This window comes from Lissotriton helveticus, chromosome 1_1, assembly GCF_964261635.1.
Source record: "Lissotriton helveticus chromosome 1_1, aLisHel1.1, whole genome shotgun sequence".
Taxonomy (NCBI): Eukaryota; Metazoa; Chordata; class Amphibia; order Caudata; family Salamandridae; genus Lissotriton; species Lissotriton helveticus.
Genome location: NC_136057.1, coordinates 150,820,629 through 150,842,054, shown reverse-complemented (window position 1 = coordinate 150,842,054; position 21,426 = coordinate 150,820,629). Strand labels below are relative to the sequence as shown.

General features: G+C 48.2%; 1 protein-coding gene, 1 non-coding gene and 2 pseudogenes across 2 annotated transcripts in view; 3 read left to right on the top strand and 1 right to left on the bottom strand.

Annotated features, from left to right (window-relative positions):
- LOC144759999 (carnosine synthase 1-like) overlaps positions 1-21,426 on the bottom strand; it is a 510,578-nt gene that overhangs the window by 251,009 nt on the left and 238,143 nt on the right. The window lies entirely within an intron of this gene.
- LOC144776892 (18S ribosomal RNA) lies at positions 11,870-12,921 on the top strand (annotated as a pseudogene).
- LOC144779761 (5.8S ribosomal RNA) lies at positions 14,064-14,217 on the top strand. Its single transcript, XR_013600716.1, has one exon. It is a non-coding gene; the product is annotated as a 5.8S ribosomal RNA (ribosomal RNA).
- Positions 14,613-17,869, top strand: LOC144778416 (28S ribosomal RNA; annotated as a pseudogene).

Below are 21,426 nucleotides of genomic sequence, written 5' to 3'. Positions count from 1 at the left end.
GGCCATAAGTGGGGAGCGTTCTAGTGAAGAAGGCATAATTAGTTCACAGGGTCCCAGTTGCATCGGAATGTAAGCCAGCCGGCGGCCGACACCTGGTTGCATGTTGTGGGCCCAGTAATGCTGCCTCAATAGGGGGGGAGGGGGGCTGGAGTTGTATTTCATTGTGAAGCCATGTGAGAGTGGGGAGAGTGCCATGGGTGATCACTGTTACTCCCTCCAATGTGGTCCCCTGAGTACTCTCCAACATCATTTCCCAGGTCTCTAAATCCTGGTCCACGTTCTCATCCGTGAGCACCACGCTTAGACGGCGTCCTTCCGCCAACCCCATTCACAGAGATCTGTCCTCCATTTCTCCGGGAGGGGGGCAGTGGCCAACTTCCAGTAGATGGCTATGCGGCGTTGCTGCATGCGGGCTGTGGTGCTGGGGACCGGCACATTACCCCCAGCAGACAGTGCTTGACTGATGGCTCAATTGGGAGCTTTTTTGCCCTTCCCAAAATGTCCAGCACTGTGCTTCAATAAGGGCGGATCATGGGACAAAATCCCATGTCACATGTGCGAAATGTGCAGGGGTGGCACCCCACTCAGGCACTTAGGTAAGTGCGATGGGTCAAACTTGGATAAGTGTAGGGGAGTCAGATAGGTGCAGTGGAGATAGTTGAATGATGTAAGCTTAAACCCAGCATTGCTCAAGACGTCTTGGACCGGGGGAATTCACTTTTCCATTCCCCTTCTGTTAATGACACAGGTAGATCCTCTTCCTACCTGTTACTGTTAAGTCAGTTCTACGATCAGTCTTCAGGGCCTTGTATAGTCAGGATATTAATTCTCGGAAGGAACCTGGATCTAGGATTGTACACAAAGTGCTTGATTCCTCCGCCTCATTCAGAAATGTAGTCCAGATTTCGTGGATCATGCGAGTTATCTTCGCATATTGGAGGAAGTGGCCTTCCGGGACCCCGTAGTGTTATTTTGCAGCCTCAAAGGACAGGAAGGAGTCATTGAGGTAAAGGTCCCTTGCAGAGGTGCAACCGCCCACAGACCACCAGGCAACATCCATGACCGAATGTATATGGCGAAAACCAGGAAGCCACTTCAGGAGAAGGGTGGGGGCATAGAGGGGCCTCCGCAGCACAAGGGTGACTGCTTGCTCACTGGCTTAGGCAACCTGTTTGATCACAAATGGGCAGTCCGGAGGAGTCCACAAACCCATCATTAGGTACCTAGGAAGGTCCACTTCAGGGCACAAGCCAGCAAACAGACTTTTGTCCGTGTTTGAGCCGTTCGCGCACCTCTGCGCTGCATACTGGAGCAGTCCTGCAATGTAGTAAAGGCATAAGTCCAGGATTCCCAGGCCACCCTGCTCCATATCCAGCTTTAAGAGGTCGAGTTTGATTCTGCTGTGTTTGCATGCCCAAACTAATAAGACCAGGAGGCTGTTCAGTGTGGTGAAGGTGTCATCCGGAATACGACAGAATGAGTTTTGCAGCATGTATAGACAGCGGGGAAGCAACACCATCTTCGCTAATGCCACTTGTCACATGACTGACAGTGGTAGTCGATTCCAGAATAGTATTGACTCTTTCAAACCTTCAAGGGTTTTCCCCATATTCATATTATATTGGGCTTTGACTGAGTGGGCTATCAGCATCCCGAAGCAGCGAAAATGGTCACTCTTCCAAGTAAGGGCCAGCGGTGGAAGTTCAGCCACATCGCGCTCTGCCAGACCTGATGATTCTAGTAAGTTTTCCCCCTTGGAAATCTTTGCTTTCTGGGTGTGTCAGAGTTGTATGTAACGAAATGCCTCAGTGGGGTCTAAACAGAATGTTTTTTGTAGATCCACAAATGGAATTATTCCCTTTCCTGAGTATATGTCACCCACCCATGATACCTATCAGGTCCCATTTATCAAACCCTTGTCTTTTGCCCATATCACCCAACAGGTCCGATTCCCATAAGGGTTTCCCTAAGGTGATCTTGTTGTTCCATCCCCGCATATTGAGCGTGGAGTGCCATGTTTGAATCATTAGGGCCTTAGGTTCCTCCAAGTGATCAGTTTGGGATTTAGTGTATTGTTCGTAAGTGTCCCCCAGGTTGTTAGACCAAGCGATCCATGCGGAAGGCTGGCTCCTTCATAGGTTGGTGTCCCCATTGGTTGATAACAGTCGATTGTGCCGCCCAGAAGTATGTTTGGATATCTAGAAGCACAATTTCACCATTCCATTCCAGGGTTAATTTGTTTAGGGCAATTCGAGGGGCACCCCCATCCCACATTAGTGTCCTGACCTTACCCTGTATGGCTCTAAAATAGTTATCAGGAACTGGAAATGGTGTGTTCTGTAAAATATGTAAGAAACATAGCAAAGCCAACATTTTAAAGAGTGATGCCTTACCCAATAGGGAGAGGGGGAGTGAGCGCCATAGCTGCACATCTTCCTTCAATCGGTTCAACGGTGCGTATACATTTTTGATGGTGAATAGGTCTTGGTGGATTCAGGACCCTCCCCTGATGTTGTATGGCGTTTTAGATTCCGAATGCATTTTCCCGATTCATACCCTTATGTAGGTACAATCCACGTTGTCCTTATATAGGCATAGGAATCAAGCCGTTATTTAGGCATAGCCCATGCTACCCAAATACAGGCATGACTACTTCCATCCATTAATCAACGTCACAACGATTTCTTGGAAAACCAGAAGGGACTTTCCCTAACCTGGATATTGATTTCTCCAAGAAACTCATTATTTTGCATGAACAACTATTCCTTAGGGGTTCATCTATGATGTTCATATGCCCGACTTTACGTGAAAGCCGGCATTCCTAAACATCTTCAAGGTATAAATATACCTTCACTTGCTATAGCAAAGCACTGTGTGGTTCGGTGCAGTTCGACTACCTACTTACCCGACGCAGCTCGCTACAGCAAGTGCCGAAAAAAGCCGACTCTCCAGCTGACTCACTGACAAGAAGCTGTCCTCCTCTGCCGAGAATCCAGCTCCAGTGTTTCTGACTCCCCTTGCGGGGTGTTGGGAAATCGAGTCCGAGACAGAGATACCAACCTCCTTCATTCTAAGGTATGGAGCTGATTAGAACCTAGAGAAACCTTTGGCACTTCTTGGCAGAACTAAACCTATGCTAAAAGATAAACATTTACTTCTTCCCTCGTACTAGACTTAGGTTAGGTACATTGGGGTAGGCGTATTTTAGAAGCACCAGTTGAGTATTTTAGTCTGTGTTAATTACGTACGTCTTTTTGTATTTTTATATGTCATAGCACTATACAAAGCTATTTCGGCGTTTCGGGCGTGCTGCTGAATTTCGTACGGTCGCAGTATGGTTAGTGGGTTAATTTGCCCTTTTGGCATGAGGAATTGAGATTGGAGTCCTCAGGTTTTTGTGAATAATAAAGAAAAAATAGATCAACTGATTTCGAATCAAATAAGAGTCATTAGATGCTACTTTTTTTTTTTAGCTTTATTCGACTTTACAAAGCAAGTCATATAAGCATATTTAAACATTTCAATTACACACAAATATAAAATCAATTAATTTCATATAGGCAGATAAAAGCAATCTAAAATAACATAAAGGTCGTACTGTAATAAATACTAGAGGCTGTAAACTATACGAATTAAACAAGTATTTTAAAGGGCCGTCCCAGGCCTAAAGTGCAAACTAGCGCAATAGATAAGATTGAAAATACATCTGGTACAGTTGGTTACAGATTACAACTACCTCAACTTATTGCATCGACAATCTGCATCTAATTACATATTTTACAAAACTTTGCTGCAATTAAAATAGTCAGCTCATCTTGTAACATATACAGCTTAATCAAAGCAGGTCTACACTGCCTCAGGCCCCATGATTTTAAGAGGGGTAGTAAATATCTTTTTCTCCCCCAGGCAAAGTATTTACAAAAGAAAATAAAATGTATATTAGACTGTACTGAGACATCATCACATGGGCAATTAATTAAATTGCGAGACCAGTCGTTTGTATTCGGGAAAGTCAACAGTCTGAAAAAACTGTCTGTTCTCATCCTAGATAACAACAATCTAGTGTAACTCAAGTGATCTGGGGATAAATATTGATGTAGACCCCGTCCCTGTAACACGAGATGATGTTGTATAATACTAGGTTTGCCTCTCTCGGAAAGATCGCGTCTGTCTTCCAGTAGGGCCAGGCAGCTTTCCTTGAGTGACTTTTTCAAGATTGATTCACATGTGATAGGGGAATCATACAGTTCTGGATGGCCTAAAGTGGATAGAAAATTTCTAATGTAGGACAACCATGTGATATTTGTGTCCCCCTCTAGTTTCATGCAGTCAGTAACAATAAGCCTATTAAAAGCTGTATCTTCTGTGGTCTATATCTTGTGCCACAACATAATTGGGCTAATTTTAATTAAGTCAGATATATGGACCCTATCAAGCTCCCTATGACAAATGGTACTAGAGGTTGACCTCGGGACGGCCAAGAGATATCGGAAAAAGGCATTTTCCTTTGTCTGTATCTCCCGGCAATTCGCCAATCCCCATATGCCAGCGCCATAGATTGCTGTAGATACGCATTTTGCAGCATAAATATCAAGAAGGGTTTGGACTGGTTTGCCACCCAATTTATTTGTGAATTGCTTCAGTGCACCAATGGCTCGAGAGAAAGCCAGATTGCGGGTAGTTACGGCAGACGTCCATGAACCCCTACAGTTAAACATGATGCCTAAATATGAAAATGTTTTTGTTTGGCTAACCTTTAATTGATTTAAAAAAGTTTTACTTTGGGTGCTAGATTTCGACGAACAGCACATGGTGAAAGTCGTTCCCACGTTTATCTTTAGGCCTCTTGACCCCATATATTCAGAAAAACTGGTCAGTGCTTTCTGTAGGCCTAACTGTGTTCTCACCATGATAACTGCATCGTCTGCATAAAGTAGGATTGGTACAACACTACCATCTATTTGAGGGTAATCTACATCAACTTTCATTAAGTGGTCAGCCACGCCATTGATATATAGATTAAAAAGGAGTGGCGCCAATATACAACCTTGGCGCACCCCTTTATTAATGGGGAATTTTGCCGTGCATTCCCCATTTCTCCCGTGTTGCACCCTCGCACCTACCCCTCTGTAAAGCTCCTTTAAAAAATCAAGAATGGACTTATCAATCTCCAGTTCAGTCAATGTATTCCATAGGACATTATGGCTAAGACAGTCAAAGGCTGAACTTAAATCAATGAATGACATAAAAAGGTCGCCTTTCTTAGCTGCCATATATTTCCCTGTGATTAAGGCCAGATTGAGACCTTGCTCGATGGTCCCCAACCCTGCTCTGAAGCCGTACTGAAACCTGGAAAGGATACCCACATCCTTAACCCAGGATTGCAGTCTATTCAGTATAATTCGGCCGGCTACTTTCATCATTGAATCTAACAGGGAAATTGGCCTGTAACATTTGGGGTCCTGACGATTTCCCTTTTTAAAAATGGGCACTACAATTTCCTCCTGCCATGTGGTTGGAAAACCAGTGGTATTATAGCTGTTAAAAACGTTGGTCAGGAGTGGTGCCCAGAGAGCTATATTATCTTTGTATATGTCAATAGGAACCCCGTCTGGGCCTGGGGCTTTAGATTTGGAACTTTCCTGTATTGCCAATTCAACCTCTGCTAGTGTGAATACTATCTCTAATGGAAAGGCGTTTACAAGGGCACCTTCTGGGGTAGGACCCTGTATGGATGAGTCCGCTCGAATAGAGATTTCTAAGCTGCCCAGGTCATCTTTCCTAAACAAATCTGTGAAATAGTTGACCCAGACAGATTCTTCAATAGCAATCTCAATCGAGTCTGTTTCCCTGGTATTAAAAAAGGGGGCATTAACCTCTCTCCAGAACCAAGTATTGTCTCTTAGGACACTAGCCTTTCGCAAGGCCTCCCACGCTGCTTCCTTAAGTTCCGTTTTACGGTTATGAAGTGCAAGTTTATAAGCTGCTCTTGCCTCCCTTATCTCAATCTTGTCTCTTGGTACCTTCTTCAGTACTTGCTTCAGGTGTAGATGTGCTTTAGTGCAATCAGAACTGAACCAGCCCTCTGCTCTATCCCTGTCACATTTCTTCCTCTTTCTTACAAGATGGCTGCTTATTTTGGATGTAATTTCCCCAAATGCTGTTACAACCAATGAAGGATTGGGATTATCTTCAAGGCATATCATAAAGGGATTAAGGTCATCTGACACTAGTTCATGCATAAACTTCTCAGAGTTAACTTTATTCCATGTAATTACGTAACAGTTAATCCTTGCCAGAGAAACCCCGTGGCGGTATAGGACCTCTACCAGGTCCGGAGCTTGACTATCCCTGGGGCCCATATCAAAGGTGGCACTGATCGGATAATGGTCACTCAGTGCAATTTTTTCTGTGTTAAAAGACCGAATACTATGGTGGTAATTAGTGAAAACCAGCATATAATCAATAAGGGAAACAAGGCCCCGGCCAATAAATGTAGATTCAAAATTGACCTGTGGGTCACTCAACTCGTTTGCAAATCCGAGGTTCAGGTCATGCATCATGGTGTTTAGCAAATTACCAAAAGTAGAGTGTTCAAAATGCGTGCAAGGTTCACCCTTTAGATCAACTATACCACACAACTCAGTCCCATTTTGGGCGCACAAATGACAATTAAAGTTGCCTGTTATTATACAACATGTGTCCGTTTGCTCAGTTCCCAGCCCCTTATTGATAACTCCGTTAAGTTCTTCTAAAACCGGATTTTGCTCCTCTTTTGGGATGTTATTATATACATTGATTAAGAGCAAACTCTGAGACCCTCTCCCCTTAATGTGGAACATTTGAAAGAAATGCTTATATTTGACAGGGCAGCTTGTACTATCCAAGTTCGTTACTGTCAGGTTGGCCAAGTTGGAAAAATAAGTGGAGAGGCCGCCAGAACATCTTCCTCTGCCCGTATTACGGGCCGGGGCGGCATGTGTGCTAAAACCCTCCAAGTGAGTCTCACCCTTATCCCAGGTCTCTTGTAAACAGATCACATCAAACTGAGCCGCAAAGCTTAGGAAGGTGGGGTCCTTAGATTTTTTGGAAGACCCGCAATGTTCCAAAATAGTAGGGACAAACTGTATCTTTTTATAGGTGGAGTATTCTTTTCTACTCGTAAACTCCTTCTAAGCATATGCCTATCAGACCCTCCAGAAACTTCCCTGTCGTTCTGAATCTCCACTAGTTGAATGGGTTCGGTTTCCCCCTCACCGGTGTGGCCATCCGCCTTGCTCACTAGAGTCCCTAGAGTATCTAGGGATTTATTAGTAGGCAATTTCTTAGGTGGGATTAAAGTATCAGTTGGTCTAATAATTGTCTCAGGAGATCGGTCGTTAATGAAGGTTTTTAATGATTGCCCAAGTTTATCATCTAAATTTATTGGACCTGCGCCAAACTGCTCAATACACGATGATGGTCAATCGACCATCTTTAAGCAATTGTATCTGTTAGAAGTTGGTATACCACCCCATCCTTCCCTAAACACTATGTCTCTCCTATCGTTGCCTGACCAATCCGCCCAATCTCTTCTCCCCTGCCTATTGCCTACTTGGTTCCAACCCCTGTCCCAATTGCCCGCTTGGTTCCAAGACCAATCCGTGCCTTCGATGTTGCGGGCTACTGGTGGGTAAAAGAACGATAGGCGTTTGGTGCATATTCCATCCTCCTTGGCCAAGAAGCCCCATGAGCAGATGTGATCGACAGCACGAGGATCCTCAAAATTGACTATAATACAGTCTCCCAGGGTTCTTTTTGGTTTATGGCCAATCCAAGAAACCCTGCGCACCATGTAGACCCTGCTAACACAGTTTTGTGGCAATGGTCTGTTGATATTCAGCCAATGCTGGACTTTATTTTTTAAAGACCAGGTGGGTTCCTCAGTATTGTGACTCAGCTAAGGGACCCCCGTCATAATGACTACAAATGGGCTTGCTTCGGGAGGGAGGTTTATTGGAGGAATTGTAAACTGACTGACTCCCCCAGCCCTTAGCCCGTTCCCCTATATGATGATTTCTTGAGGGGTGATTGTTTGGGGCAATATTTTTAGGGACATCTTTAGTAGGAACAATTATAGGGGCTGGGGTTTTTTGTGGATCAAGAACCTTATTAGTCGTATCTTGAGGAGGCTTTGTTTTTTGGTCTGTCAGTCCGACAGGGCTATTTTTGGTACAATGCCCTGACGTGGTAGTGGCAATCTTATTTTTTGTGCCCCCTACAGTTACCACCCCTAAGCCCTTCGAATTGTTTGGATTTTTCAGGGTTAAAGTCACTGCTGCTAGTTGTTTCTCGATGGTGGCAAGGCTCACTTGGATTGGCTGTAATTGGATCTTAATAAATTCTTCAATCCTGGCCAGTAATTGATTGCTGCCTTTACATATTTAGCAATCTCCACCCAAGATTTCAACATCAGTGTTATTAACATTATCATTGGGGTCCTCAATACTTGAGGAAGGGTTAGTTGTGTCATTTTCAGTGTTCCGTTCGTTCGGATGGTTATTAAGTCCCATTGACTCTGATATAGTACTTCCCACCCCCTTGGTGTTAGACAGTGTCTTAGCTGCATTATTGTGTTTTTTTTCTTTGATTTCCTCGCTTTGGGATTGCACCCTCCCTTATCCCCCTTGGTTGTGCCTGTACAGTGTCCACCAGAACCGGGCTCGCAAAGATGTCAGGCGTTGCATCAAGAGTCTGACTCAATTGCGAGTCCAGCAACGATAGGGATGCCAACAGGTTAACCAAGTTGGGCATACCATGGATATCAGCTCGTATTTCTGTTACAGGAGCCTTCTCCTGCTGACGGATAGGAGTTTGCGCTTGTGACAAGGGGCCTAACGAGGACCGTTTTGCTTGGGCCAAGTCATGTGAAACTCGTCGGTCCAGGAGTAATATGCCCTGATCGATAGCTTCATTAGCCCTGGTAATGAATTGGTCAATCGGGCCGGAAATCTGGGCCAAACTTTGTGCAGTTTTGCTCCTGCTACCTCATGTTGACATGATTAACAATACACAGTAGTCCCGTTAGTATAAGAGCACATAAACAATTTTTGTTCCAGAAAAACAATGTTGTACTGACACAAAAATAAAAGCACAGATATGCAGAATGAAGGCGCAGACAAAATTTATAAATATGAACGTGAACGTTAGGGAGGTGGCCCAGTCCAGTCTTACCCGGTCTTTAACGGGCTTAAACAGGCCCGCCCTTTGCCCGGGCTTAGCCCCGGGCGCTCCCGCGCGCTCCCACGCAGCGGTGAGGTGTGCCAACTAAATAGGGGAGGGGGAGGGGGCGGGGCAAGCGGGGCGAGCGTCCCAGGTGTTCAGGGTTAGTCAAGCAGGGACTCCTGGGAAATGGAGTCCCTGCGACACCGCTCGCAGCCCTGCTGCTGTCTCAATTCTCCCCTTGATGGATCTTCGGCACACAACCCCCTGAGTCTCTGCGCACACCCGCTGGGCTTTATCCACGATGCGGGACCCGCGAAGCGGGTCCTGCGAGGAGCTGAGGTGACGTGGGCAAAAAAGCTGAAGGGCGGCAAACAGAAGTCCTTTCTTCACGAGGCCTGAAGGGCTGAAGGGCGGCAAGCTGAAGTCCTTTCTTCACACACCACAAGGTACGGCGTTGAACAAACAGAGTCCCACAGGTCAGTCAGGCTGCAGGGATTTTTACCTGCCAAGGTAGGGGCGGGGCAAGCAGGGAGAGCGTCCCAGGTGTTCAGGGTTAGTCAAGCAGGGACTCCTGGGAAATGGAGTCCCTGCGACACCGCTCGCAGCCCTGCTGCTGTCTCAATTCTCCCCTTGATGGATCTTCGGCACACAACCCCCTGAGTCTCTGCGCACACCCACTGGGCTTTATCTACGATGCGGGACCCGCAAAGCAGGTCCTGCGAGGAGCTGAGGTACGGCGTTGAACAAACAGAGTTTGCTACCTACTCGTCTTGAACACTTAAGGAGACGAACACTGGATTCACTGTTCTGAAAGCATTAGTGTGACTGAGTCTTGTACTTTGAGAAACTATTTGGAAATGAATTACCTTCGATTCTATCCATTTACTGCGGCCTATTAGATTATTTGATTATTATCACATGAAGACTCTCTTCTGGAATTCTGTGGAAAGTCTGTTTTCCTGATTATATTTGAAGTTCCACTGGTATCTGGGTTTGGACATCCCATCGCGCTTCATGCCTTTCCGAGTTTGGTTGCTCCCAAGTAAACCTATTCGAATTCGGACATTTTTTGCTCAAGGGGGGAATTTCCCTGAGATGCCCTGATGAAGTTCTCATCGAGAACGAAACGCGTTGGCTGAAAATCCCTGTCTTTCTGTGATTCTTTTTTTAATCTTCAATAAAGAAATTTGGGAAATTTACAGAGCAAATTCCTGGACATTACTTTTTCCTGCGCACACCATTTAAAGGACTATACAATGCTATTACAGTATTATTTTATAATACTATTCTCACTGTACGCATTATACTTTGCATTCTGTCTAACGATTGTAGCAGTTCACCTCTCTTGTATGAGAAAGAAGACTGTTCAATAAACCTTTTATTAAAAACGCCTGTCTCACTATGTCTCTGCAACTCTGTAGAAACGAAGAATGCACGATTGACTGAGTGAATTAGTTATCTATTGTTTCCACGACTCTGAAGATATTTGTTCCAGTCCTAGGGAAATGAAGTTGTCATGTTTATGCGGTTGTCAGAAACTAATCCCTTCTTGCCTATTCGAGAAAGTTTCTAGTGACCTCTGAGCTAGCTGGCACTCACAATTAAGTTTAGTATATTCAATAGAGACATACTGACCTCAGTCCTATTTCACATCTATAGGAGATATTATTCCAATGCGCTGAGCCTATTGGGAATATAGGAACTACACTACACTGAGGGCCTGGGGAGGGTGGCCTCCCCACCCAGGGCTCTGTCCTTGGGCCTGCCGCGTGGCAGGGTGCCCGGGATGGCGTCCTGCGGGCCTGGGGAGACTTCCCCTGTGCCTCTGGGCCCAGGAGCCCTGGCGGGGTCCAGGGGCCCGCCGGACCCCAGTTTCGGGTGCTCCAGCCCTGGGACCCATTTCCTGGTCTGCCGTTATGCCAAGGGCCTGGGACAGGGGTCCCCCCTCGCAGCCCTATGGCTGAGGCCCAGCTCGGGGCCCGGGCCTCTGGTCTCCCATGCCTCAACTCCTGCTCACCCTTTCGTTAGGGCACAGGGCAACAAGACGGCTGCCCCAGGAGCAGGTAGGGATGCGGAGCCAGCATCCCCCACGCAGGGCACTCTTGGTCCGTTTAGGGATGGACTGCTTAGCCATCCTCAGCTGTTTTTCAAGCAAATAGCTTCCACCCCGCATGGACCGTCCGACTCAAGGACCTGCCGCTTGGCCCTTCACCCTACCCAGCAGAGCAAAGGCCGAGTTGCCCCACCAGCTCGTGCCCTGCAGTGGTCCAACCCGAGCGGAAGGGGTCGGTGGTGGCAGGCCCTCGTACACTGCTGCCAGGCAGGTCCGTGAGCCCTGCGCGCCACTCCATCACCCCTCTCCGCCCAGCGCATTTCCACAGCAGCTCGGAACGACCGTTCTGAGGGGTTCCGCCGCCGCCAGGCTTCAGCACCCCAGCATCTTGCTCAGGCTTCGCCTCAGCCCACCTTTCCCCTCTGGGGGAGACGGCTGGGCTCGCCGGTGCCCATGTGACCGCACCTCTCCTCCCCTCCAGCGAGCCCTCCTGCCCAGGCAGGCAGGCTCCTTCCCCTAGCAGGCTTCCTAGAGGGAGGGGTGTGCGGAGGTTGCCAGTCGGGCAGATGGGCACGCGGCTCCTGAATCCACCCTGTCAGCAGGTGCAGCTACCTGGTTGATCCTGCCAGTAGCATATGCTTGTCTCTAAGATTAAGCCATGCATGTGTAAGTACACACGGCCGGTACAGTGAAACTGCGAATGGCTCATTAAATCAGTTATGTTTCCTTTGATCGCTCCATCTGTTATTTGGATAACTGTGGTAATTCTAGAGCTAATACATGCCAATGAGTGCTAACCTCCCGGGATGCATGCATTTATCAGACCAAGACCAATCCAGGCTCACCCGGCCGCTTTGGTGACTCTTGATAACCTCGGGGCGATCCCACGGTCCTGTGACAGCGACGATACATTCTGATGTCTGTCCTATCATCTTTCAATGGTACTTTCTGTGCCTACCATGGTGACCACGGGTAACGGGGAATCAGGGTTCGATTCCGGAGAGACAGCCTGAGAAACGGCTACCACAACCAAGGAAGGCAGTAGGTGTGCAAATTACCCACTCTCGACTCGGGGAGGTAGTGACGAAAAATAACAATACAGGACTCTTTCAAGGTCCTGTAACTGGAATGAGTACACTTTAAATCCTTTAATGAGGATCCATTGGAGGGCAAGTCTGGTGCAGCAGCCACTGTAGTTCCAGCTCCAATAGCGTATATTAAAGTTGCTGCAGTTAAAAAGCTCCTAGTTGGATCTTGAGATCAAGCTGGTGGTCTGCCGCGAGGCGAGCTACCGCCTGTCCCAGGCCCTGCCTCTCGGCGCCCCCTTGACGCTCGGTTGCCTGAATGCTTCAGCTAAGAATAATGGAATAGGACTTTCAGTGCTATTTTGTCGGTATTCGGAACTAGGGGCCATGATTAAGAGTGACGGCCAGAGGCATTCTTATTGTGCCGCTACAGGTGAAATTCTTGGACCGGCACAAGACGAACCAAAGCAAAAGCATTTGCCAAGAATGTTTTCATTAATCAAGAACGAAAGTCGGAGGTTCGAAGACAATCGGATACCGTCGTATTTCCGACCATAAACAATGCCGACTAGCGATCTGGCGGCGTTATTCCCATGACCCGCCGAGCAGCTTCCGGGAAACCAAAGTCTTTGGGTTCCCAGGGGAGTATGGTTGCAAAGCTGAAACTTAAAGGAATTGATGGAAGGGCACCACCAAGAGTGTAGCCTGCGTCTTAATTTGACTCAACATGGGAAACCTCGCCCGGACACGGAGAGGATTGCCAGATTGATACTTCTTTCTCGATTCGGTGGGTGGTGGTGCTTGGCCTTTCTTAGTTGGTAGAGTGATTTGTCTGGTTAATTTCGATAACGAACGAGACTCTTCCATGCTAACTAGTTACGCAGCCCTCAGCGTTCGGAGTCCAACTTCTTAAAAGGACAAGTGGCGTTCAGCCACAAGAGATCAAGCAATAACAGGTCTGTTATGCCCGTAGATGTCCGGGGCTGCACGCGCGCTACAATGAAAGGATCAGCGTGTGTCTACCCTTCGCCAACAGGGGCGGCCTCCGTCCCCTGTCCCTTTCCTGGGCGGGACTCAGCAGTAGGCCCTCCCGAGATGGAACAACGGTCACCAGGCACGACTCCGCGATGGGGGGAAACCGAATGGCAGTGCCTCCCCAGGCTGGTACTACCCCCCTCGAAAGTCCCTCCCACCGCCTGGGCCCTCCCATGCCCGCGACCCGGCCTGACCTGGCTACAGGCAACCGAGGAGTGACCCTTCTTGCGCGGCAGGGCGGCCTGGAAGAGAAGGAACGGAGGACATGCGAGGGGACCCTGGCTCTTCTCGTGGGAGGCTTGCAGGATGGGGAGCCACCTGGTTCTTCCCTTTCGGCACCTCTGACCTGGGCAAGGGTGGGGTGGGCTACTCGCTGACATGCAGGTGGGGCGTCCCTCCCTCGTTGTCAGGTACCTGGTGCGACCCGGTCCCGTGCGACCGGGCCAAGGGGTTTGAAGACTTGCGCGGTCCCGCCTGGTTACTCCAGGAGGGAACGTGGCGGTGGGGCTGCCTGCTGCCATTGCTCCAGGAGCTCCCTTCTCGCCCGCGGGTGGGTGAGGGGAACTCCCGGGCCGAGGGCCTGGTAACACTTTTTTTCTCCCAACGGTGCAGTCTGACTCCCAGAGGGTAAGTCTTGAACGGGGCGCCCGGCCGTCTTGCCGTGCGGGCAATGGACGGATGGTGTCACCTTCCTCCCGCCTCTCCCGTGCCCGCAGGTGGGCGAACGTTTTCTAAAAGTTGCCTTTGACTCTTGGAAGTGGATCACTCAGCTCACGCGTCGATGAAGAATGCAGCTAGCTGCTAGAATTAGTGTGAATTGCAGTACACATTGATCATCAACACTTCAAACGCACTTTGCAGCCCCGGGTCCCTCCCAGAGTTACGACTGTCTGAGGGTTGCTTGATCGTCAATCGCCCCGGGGCTTTCCCAGGACGTGGCTGGGGCCATCACAGGGTTAGCTCCGCTTCCCTTCATCCCCCTACAAGGTTAGACCCCCTGATTGCTCGTGGCAGGGTTCCTCACCGGGTCCTGTCGCGGAGGTACGCAGCCAGCGCACATAGCCTCGCCTCCCCACCTCTGGGGAGGGGGCCGGCGACTGGTCCGCGATGGAGGGATGGCTGCGTGGCTGTCTGTGGTGTCTGTCCCACCGGCTACCGCGTGCACGTGCCTTAGGTGCCCACCTCCGCGAACCCTTTCCAGATCAGTTCTAGGGAAAGAGGGCACTCGCTGACGGTACGCCAGGCCCTGTCCTTTCTTGGTGGCTCCCCCGACACTTTGGCTTTTTTTCTGACTACGACCTCAGATCAGACTTGACGACCCGCTGAATTTAAGCATATTACTAAACAGTGGAAAAGAAACTAACCAGGATTCCCCCAGTTCCGGCGAGGGAAGAGCCTATCGGTGAATCCCTGCCCGACGGTGGCCGCGGGCAATGTGGCGTACAGAAGACGACTCCCTGGCATCGCTCATGGGGCACAAGTCCTTCTGATTGAGGCTCACCCTGTGGATGTGTTAGGCTGGTGGCGGCCCCGGAGCGCCAGGATCGGGTCTTCTCCGAGTCGGGTTGCTGGGCAATGCACCCTAAAGCTGGTGGTAAACTCCATCTAAGGCTAAATACGGGCGCGAGTCCAATAGTACCTTAAGGGAAAGTTGAAAGGAACTTTGAAGAGAGAGTTCAAGAGAGCATGAAACCGTTGAGAGGTAAATGGGTGGGATCCGTGCTGTCCGCCCGGAGGATTCAACATGGAGGGAAGGTCAGTGGTCCGGGCGTTCCGGATCCCCTCCGCAGGACCGGTGCCCGGGTCCCACCAGGCCCCTGCAGGGCGCATTTCCTCCGTGGTGGTGCACTGCTAACGGCTCCACATCAGCTGGGAAGGCTTTGGGTGGCAGGTGGCCCTCCGCTCCAATAGAGAGTATTACAGAGCCCCCTGGCAGCAGCTTCGCCGTGTCTGCAGGGCTGAGGGAGATTCAACCGCCTCTGCACCCTCCCCCGGGCACCCGCTCCCGGCTGCCCCTTGGGACACGGCAGGGCGGGTAAGGGGGTAGTGGGCCCCCTGCTCCCGCTGCAACTGTTGACTGGGGCAGACTGTGCTCAGTGCGCTCCGACTGTGTCACGTCACTGGGTGGGGAAGCCCATGCCGGGTACCAGGGTTCTGCGGCAATGTCGGTTACCCACCCAACCCGTCTTGAAACACGGACCAAGGAGTCTAACACGTGCACGAGTTGGAGGGCTGAGCAAAACCATGTGGCGCAATGAAGGTGAGGGCCAGCACGTGCCGGCTGAGGTGGGATCCCGCCATTCTTCCAGCGGCGGGCGCAACACCGACCTGTCTTGCCCGCTCTGTCGGTGTGGTGGAGCATGAGCGTGCATGATAGGACCCAAAAGATGTTGAACTATGTCTGGGCAGGGCAAAGCCATAGGAAACTCTGGTGGAGGTCCGTAGCAGTCCTGATGTGCAAATCGGTCGTCCCACCTGGGTAAAGGAGGGAAAGACTAATCTAACCATCTATAGCTGGTTCCCTCTGAAGTTTCCATTAGGATAACTGGTGCTCGGAGCCCTTAGTTTTATCTGGTAAAGCGAATGATTAGAGGTCTTGGGGCCAATCAATCAATCAATCAAAGCATTTGTATAGCGCGCTACTCACCCGGAGGGTCTCAAGGCGCTTGGGGAGGGGGGGTCGGCTACTGCTCGAACAGCCAGGTCTTGAGCTGCTTCCTGAAGGCGAGGTGGTCCTGGGTCAGGCGGAGGTGGGTCGGGAGAGAGTTCCAGGTCTTGGCGGCGAGGTAGGAGAAGGACCTTCCCCCTGTTGTGGCTCTTCGGATGCGGGGGACGGCGGCGAGGGCGTGGCCGGTCGACCGAAGCTGTCGATTGGGAGCGTAGAAATTGAGGCGGCTGTTGAGGTATCCTGGGCCTTGGTTGTGCAGGGCTTTGTGTGCGTGGGTGAGGAGACGGAAGGTGATTCTCTTGTTGACCGGGAGCCAGTGCAGGTCTCTCAGGTGTCCGGAGATGTGGTTGCGACGGGGGATGTCCAGGATGAGTCTTGCTGAGGCGTTCTGGATCCGCTGGAGTCTCTTCTGGAGTTTGGCGGTGGTTCCGGCGTAGAGGGAGTTGCCGTAGTCCAGTCGGCTGGTGACGAGGGCCTGGGTGACCGTCTTCCTGGTCTCGGTGGGGATCCATCGGAAGATCTTGCGTAGCATGCGTAGGATGTTGAAGCACGACGAGGAGACGGCGTTGACTTGTCTGGTCACGGAGAGGGAGGAGTCCAGGATGAAGCCCAGGTTGCGTGCGTGGTCTGTTGGTTTGGGTGAGCTGCCCAGGGCAGGGGGCCACCAGGAGTCATCCCAGGTGGAGGGTGAGGATCCCAGGATGAGGACTTCCGTCTTGTCCGAGTTCAGTTTCAGGCGGCTGATCTTCATCCATTCGGCTACCTCTTTCATCCCTTTGTGTAGGTTGGCTCTGGCTGTGGCGGGGTCGTTGGTGAGGGAGAGGATTAGCTGAGTGTCATCGGCGTAGGAGATAATGTTGAGGTTGTGCTGGCGTGCGATGGCTGCGAGGGGACTCATGTAGACGTTGAAGAGGGTTGGGCTGAGCGAGGAGCCTTGAGGAACGCCGCAGATTACTTCAGTGGCTTCTGATCTGAACGGGGGGAGGCGGACTCTCTGTGTCCTTCCGGCGAAACGATCTCAACCTTTTCTCAAACTTTAAATGGGTAAGAAGCCCACCTGCTGGGTTGGAGCTGGGCATGGAATGTGAGTGCCTAGTGGGCCACTTTTGGTGAGCAGAACTGGGGCTGCGGGATGAACCGAATGCTGGGTTAAGGCGTCTGATGCCGACGCTCATCAGACCCCAGAAAAGGTGTTGGTTGATATAGACAGCAAGACGGTGGCCATGGAATTCCGCTAAGGAGTGTGTAACAACTCACCTGCCAAATCAACTAGCTCTGAAAATGGATGGCGCTGGAGCATCTGGCCCATACCCAGCCGTCGCCGGAGCTGAGAGCCAAGGGGGCCAAGCCGCGACAAGTAGGAGAGCCGCTGCGGTGCGCACAGAACCCCAGGGCGAGGGCCGGGTGGAGCCGCCGCAGGTGCAGATCTTGATGGTAGTAGCAAATATTCAAACAACAACTTTTAAGCCCAAAGTGGAGAAGGGTTCCATGTGAACAGCAGTTGAATAAGGGTCAGTCGGTCCTAAAAGATGGGCGAGCGCCGTTCGGAAGGGACGGGCGATGGCCTCCTTTGCCCTCGACCGATCATAAGGGAGTCATATCCCCCAACCCAGAATTGCAGAGACGGGCGCCCTCGTGGCGTCCAGTGCAGTAATGCAAACGATCCTGGAAAAGCTGGGGGATCCCCGGGGAGAGTACTCTTTTCTTTGTGAAGGGCAGGGAGCCTGAAATGGGTCCACCTCGCGAGCTGGGACCGAGCATTGGAAAGCGTTGTCCGGTGAGCTCTCCCTTGTCCTTGAAAATCCGGGGGAGATGGTGTAAATCTCACGCAGAGCAGTACCCATATCCGCAGCAGGTTTCCAAGGTGAACAGCCTCTGGCATGTTGGAACAATGTAGGTAATGGTGAGGGTGTGAGCATATGTTCCTCGCTTCCAAGCAATCTGTTTTGGTAAGAAGGGTAATTTCTTTTTATAACACAGCACAGTAGTCCAAATTTGTTTGAGTGAAGGTAGTTATATTATTTTCATTTACCGCTTTATTGATACATTTCACTCTTTTTTTATTTATTTGATGGAAGGTTTTTAGAGATAGGGAACAGCTGACAAGTGTTTCGCCCTATTCTGGCAAGTTGAGCCAGGGCTTTCTCAAGGCTGTGAACAGAGAAAGATGCTGTGAGTACTGAGTGTAACAAGACACCAGAACCCCAGAGAAGGACACCAATTAAGTGTACAGGTGGAAGAGATAAGTAGTCTAAGAATGTTAAAAATGAGTTTTTATTAATACTGAGTAAAAAAGTGAAAAAGTAATTACAGAAGATCATATGTGAAAAAGAGGTGAGGAGGGACTGACCGTGATAAACTGTGCAAAATAAAGAAAAGAGCAAAAAAATATTAAAGGAGAAAGAAACCAAGGGAAGAGGAATGAGCTACGGTGCTGGCAAGAATGTATCTCCAACATTATTCATCCTGGGTATCAGTGGAGCATTGAATTGCCATATAACTGAGAGTGGTGAAGAAGGAAGAAAAGGACCTCATTCCATAATTTTAATGAGTGGTGTAATAACCAGGAAAACTGCCCATGCAGTTTTAAGTGGATTCGTGCAGGACCAAGGCATGCTATATGAAAAGGTTGCATAAGTAAGAGGTTAAAGTGTGGTACCTAATCATTATGTTCAAAAGACATGCTGTCTGACAATAGTTGAAAACATTTTAATTTGTTTCAGGGCAACATCTAAAAACATCTGAAATCTGGAGAAAACAGACATTATTTTTGTAGTAAATTCTGAAACATGGACAATGAGGTGCCATATATATACATATATATACATATATATATATATATATATATATAGATATAGATATATATATATATATATATATATATATATCTATATATAGATATAGATATATATATATATATATTAAAGCTTCAAAGTTTCTCCCATTTACCAGGAAAAAGAAACAGCACTCGCGGGATGCTTGGCAAAGCAGTGTTCTTTATTTCACTGACAGACACGTTTCGGTAATTCCCTTCTTCTGCGTCTACGCGTAGCGCACAGCGCGGCACCATTTGTAACTCTCAAATCATGGAAACAAACATAGGACTCTGCGCAACCCACAAAATTGTGAGCGCCATCTTGGAACATTGTCCGATTAATTCTTTGTATATAACTCTTGTTTACACAGATACATGGCTTAAGTATAACAACATATATATAAGTGCCATTTTCATTTATCAGGTGTATTCAAACCATTGGTTTGACAGATGTAGTCCTATGTTTGTTTCCATGATTTGAGAGTTACAAATGGGGCCGCGCTGTGCGTTACGCGTAGACACAGAAGAAGGGAATTACCGAAACGCGTCTGTCAGTGAAATAAAGAACACTGCTTTGCCAAGCATCCCGCGAGTGCTGTTTCTTTTTCCTGGTAAATGGGAGAGACTTTGAAGCTTTAATATAACGCGACGCACCAACGCGTAACAGCACCCGTCTATAGAGTGACTCGCTACTTGGTGTCCTTGGAGCGGCAATATATATATATACATATATATATATATTGTTCACCAAATTGCCCTTAGCATTTAGGAGGCACACGACAGGTCTCCGCCTTTCCCGGCTTCACATTCAGCGCGTCTCCCCACTTCGCAAGTCATTAAAATGCCCGACGCATTTCTGGGAATCACTCCTGTCATCAGGGGCTGCCATCAGCGAGACTCGTTCGTGCAGCGATGTATTCTGGGCTTTTTTATTTATTCAAGTCCCAACAGTAGGCGTGTGCTAAGTGCGCCGTCATACTGAGTTTGACACTGAGTTAGCACACGCCTACTGTTGGGACTTGAATAAATAAAAAAGCCCAGAATACATCGCTGCACGAACGAGTCTCGCTGATGGCAGCCCCTGATGACGGGAGTGATTCCCAGAAACGCGTCGGGCATTTTAATGACTTGCGAAGTGGGGAGACGCGCTGAATGTGAAGCCGGGAAAGGCGGAGACCTGTCGTGTGCCTCCTAAATGCTAAGGGCAATTTGGTGAACAATATATATATATATATATATATATATATATATAACGATTTAAAGTCAATGTACAGTCATCTAATCTGCATAGTGTCCATAAAAACGTGCATTCTGTTTGCAAAACAACATGTAAAAGCATTCTTTTGAGGCAACATTTGACATTTAGTAAGAAGAAAGAATTGTTAGACAAATTATGTACTACTACAATTGAAGTACCACGTAGAGAAAAACTGTAGGAAAAAGGCAAAGCTGGAGGTAAGTGGCTGAATGATATGTATCTGTTACTAAGTGCCACACCTATTTCATATTGGTAGAGGATTGTGTGGTCTGTAGATGCCGACCACCAATGTATTCGGAAAATACTTAACAAGCACTGGCACCTTCTGAAAGAAATTCCTACTGTATCCAATGCTCTTCATGATACACCACAGCTCAGTTTCTCCAGAAGTAAAATTCTGCGGGATATCTTGTTCCCATCCTTTCTGGAAATTAAACAAGAGTCTACAACCTTCCTGCAACTACCCAAATGCTAGTAGACCTGCTCGAACTGCTCAATATGCAAACTGGGCAAATCAAGAACAAAGGAAGTCACAGTCAATGGTCATATGTACAAAATAAATTACTTCATTAATTGTGAAAGCGCCAATGTGGTCTATCTCATCTCCTGCTCCTGTGAACAACATTACATTGGGAGTACTATCTGGCCATTGAAAATCTATATTCAACAAAAGAATGTTGTTACATGTTGTTTTGCAATCAGAAATGCACGTGTATATGGACCCTATGCAGATTAGATGACTGTACATTGATTTTAAATTGTTATATATATATATATATATATATATATATATATATATATATATATATATATATATCTATGCTCGAAGGTGTCCACCTTTGAGTGGACACCTTCGAGCATTGATATATATATATATATATATATATAGCACCTCATTGTCCGTGTTTCTGAATTTACTACAAAAATACTGTCTGTTTTCTCCAGATTTCTATGTCTTTACATGTTGCCCTGAAACAAATTCAAATGTATTCAACCATCGTCAGACAGCATGTCTTTTGAACATAATGATTAGGTACTGCACTTTAACCTCTTACTTATTCAACCTTTTCATGTAGCATGCCTTGCTCCTGCACGAATACACTTAATACTGCATGGGCAGTTTTTCTGGTTATTACACCACTTGTTAAAATTATGGAATGGGGTCCTTTTCTTCCTTCTTCACCATTCTCAGTTATATGGCAATTCAATGCTCGTGTGATACCCAGGATGAATAATGTTGGAGATAGATTCTTGCCAGCATCATAGCTCGTTCCTCTTCCCTTGGTTTCTTTCTTCTTTTAATATTTTTTTGCTCTTTTCTTTATTTTGCACAGTTTATAACGGTCTATCCATTCTCATCTCCTTTTC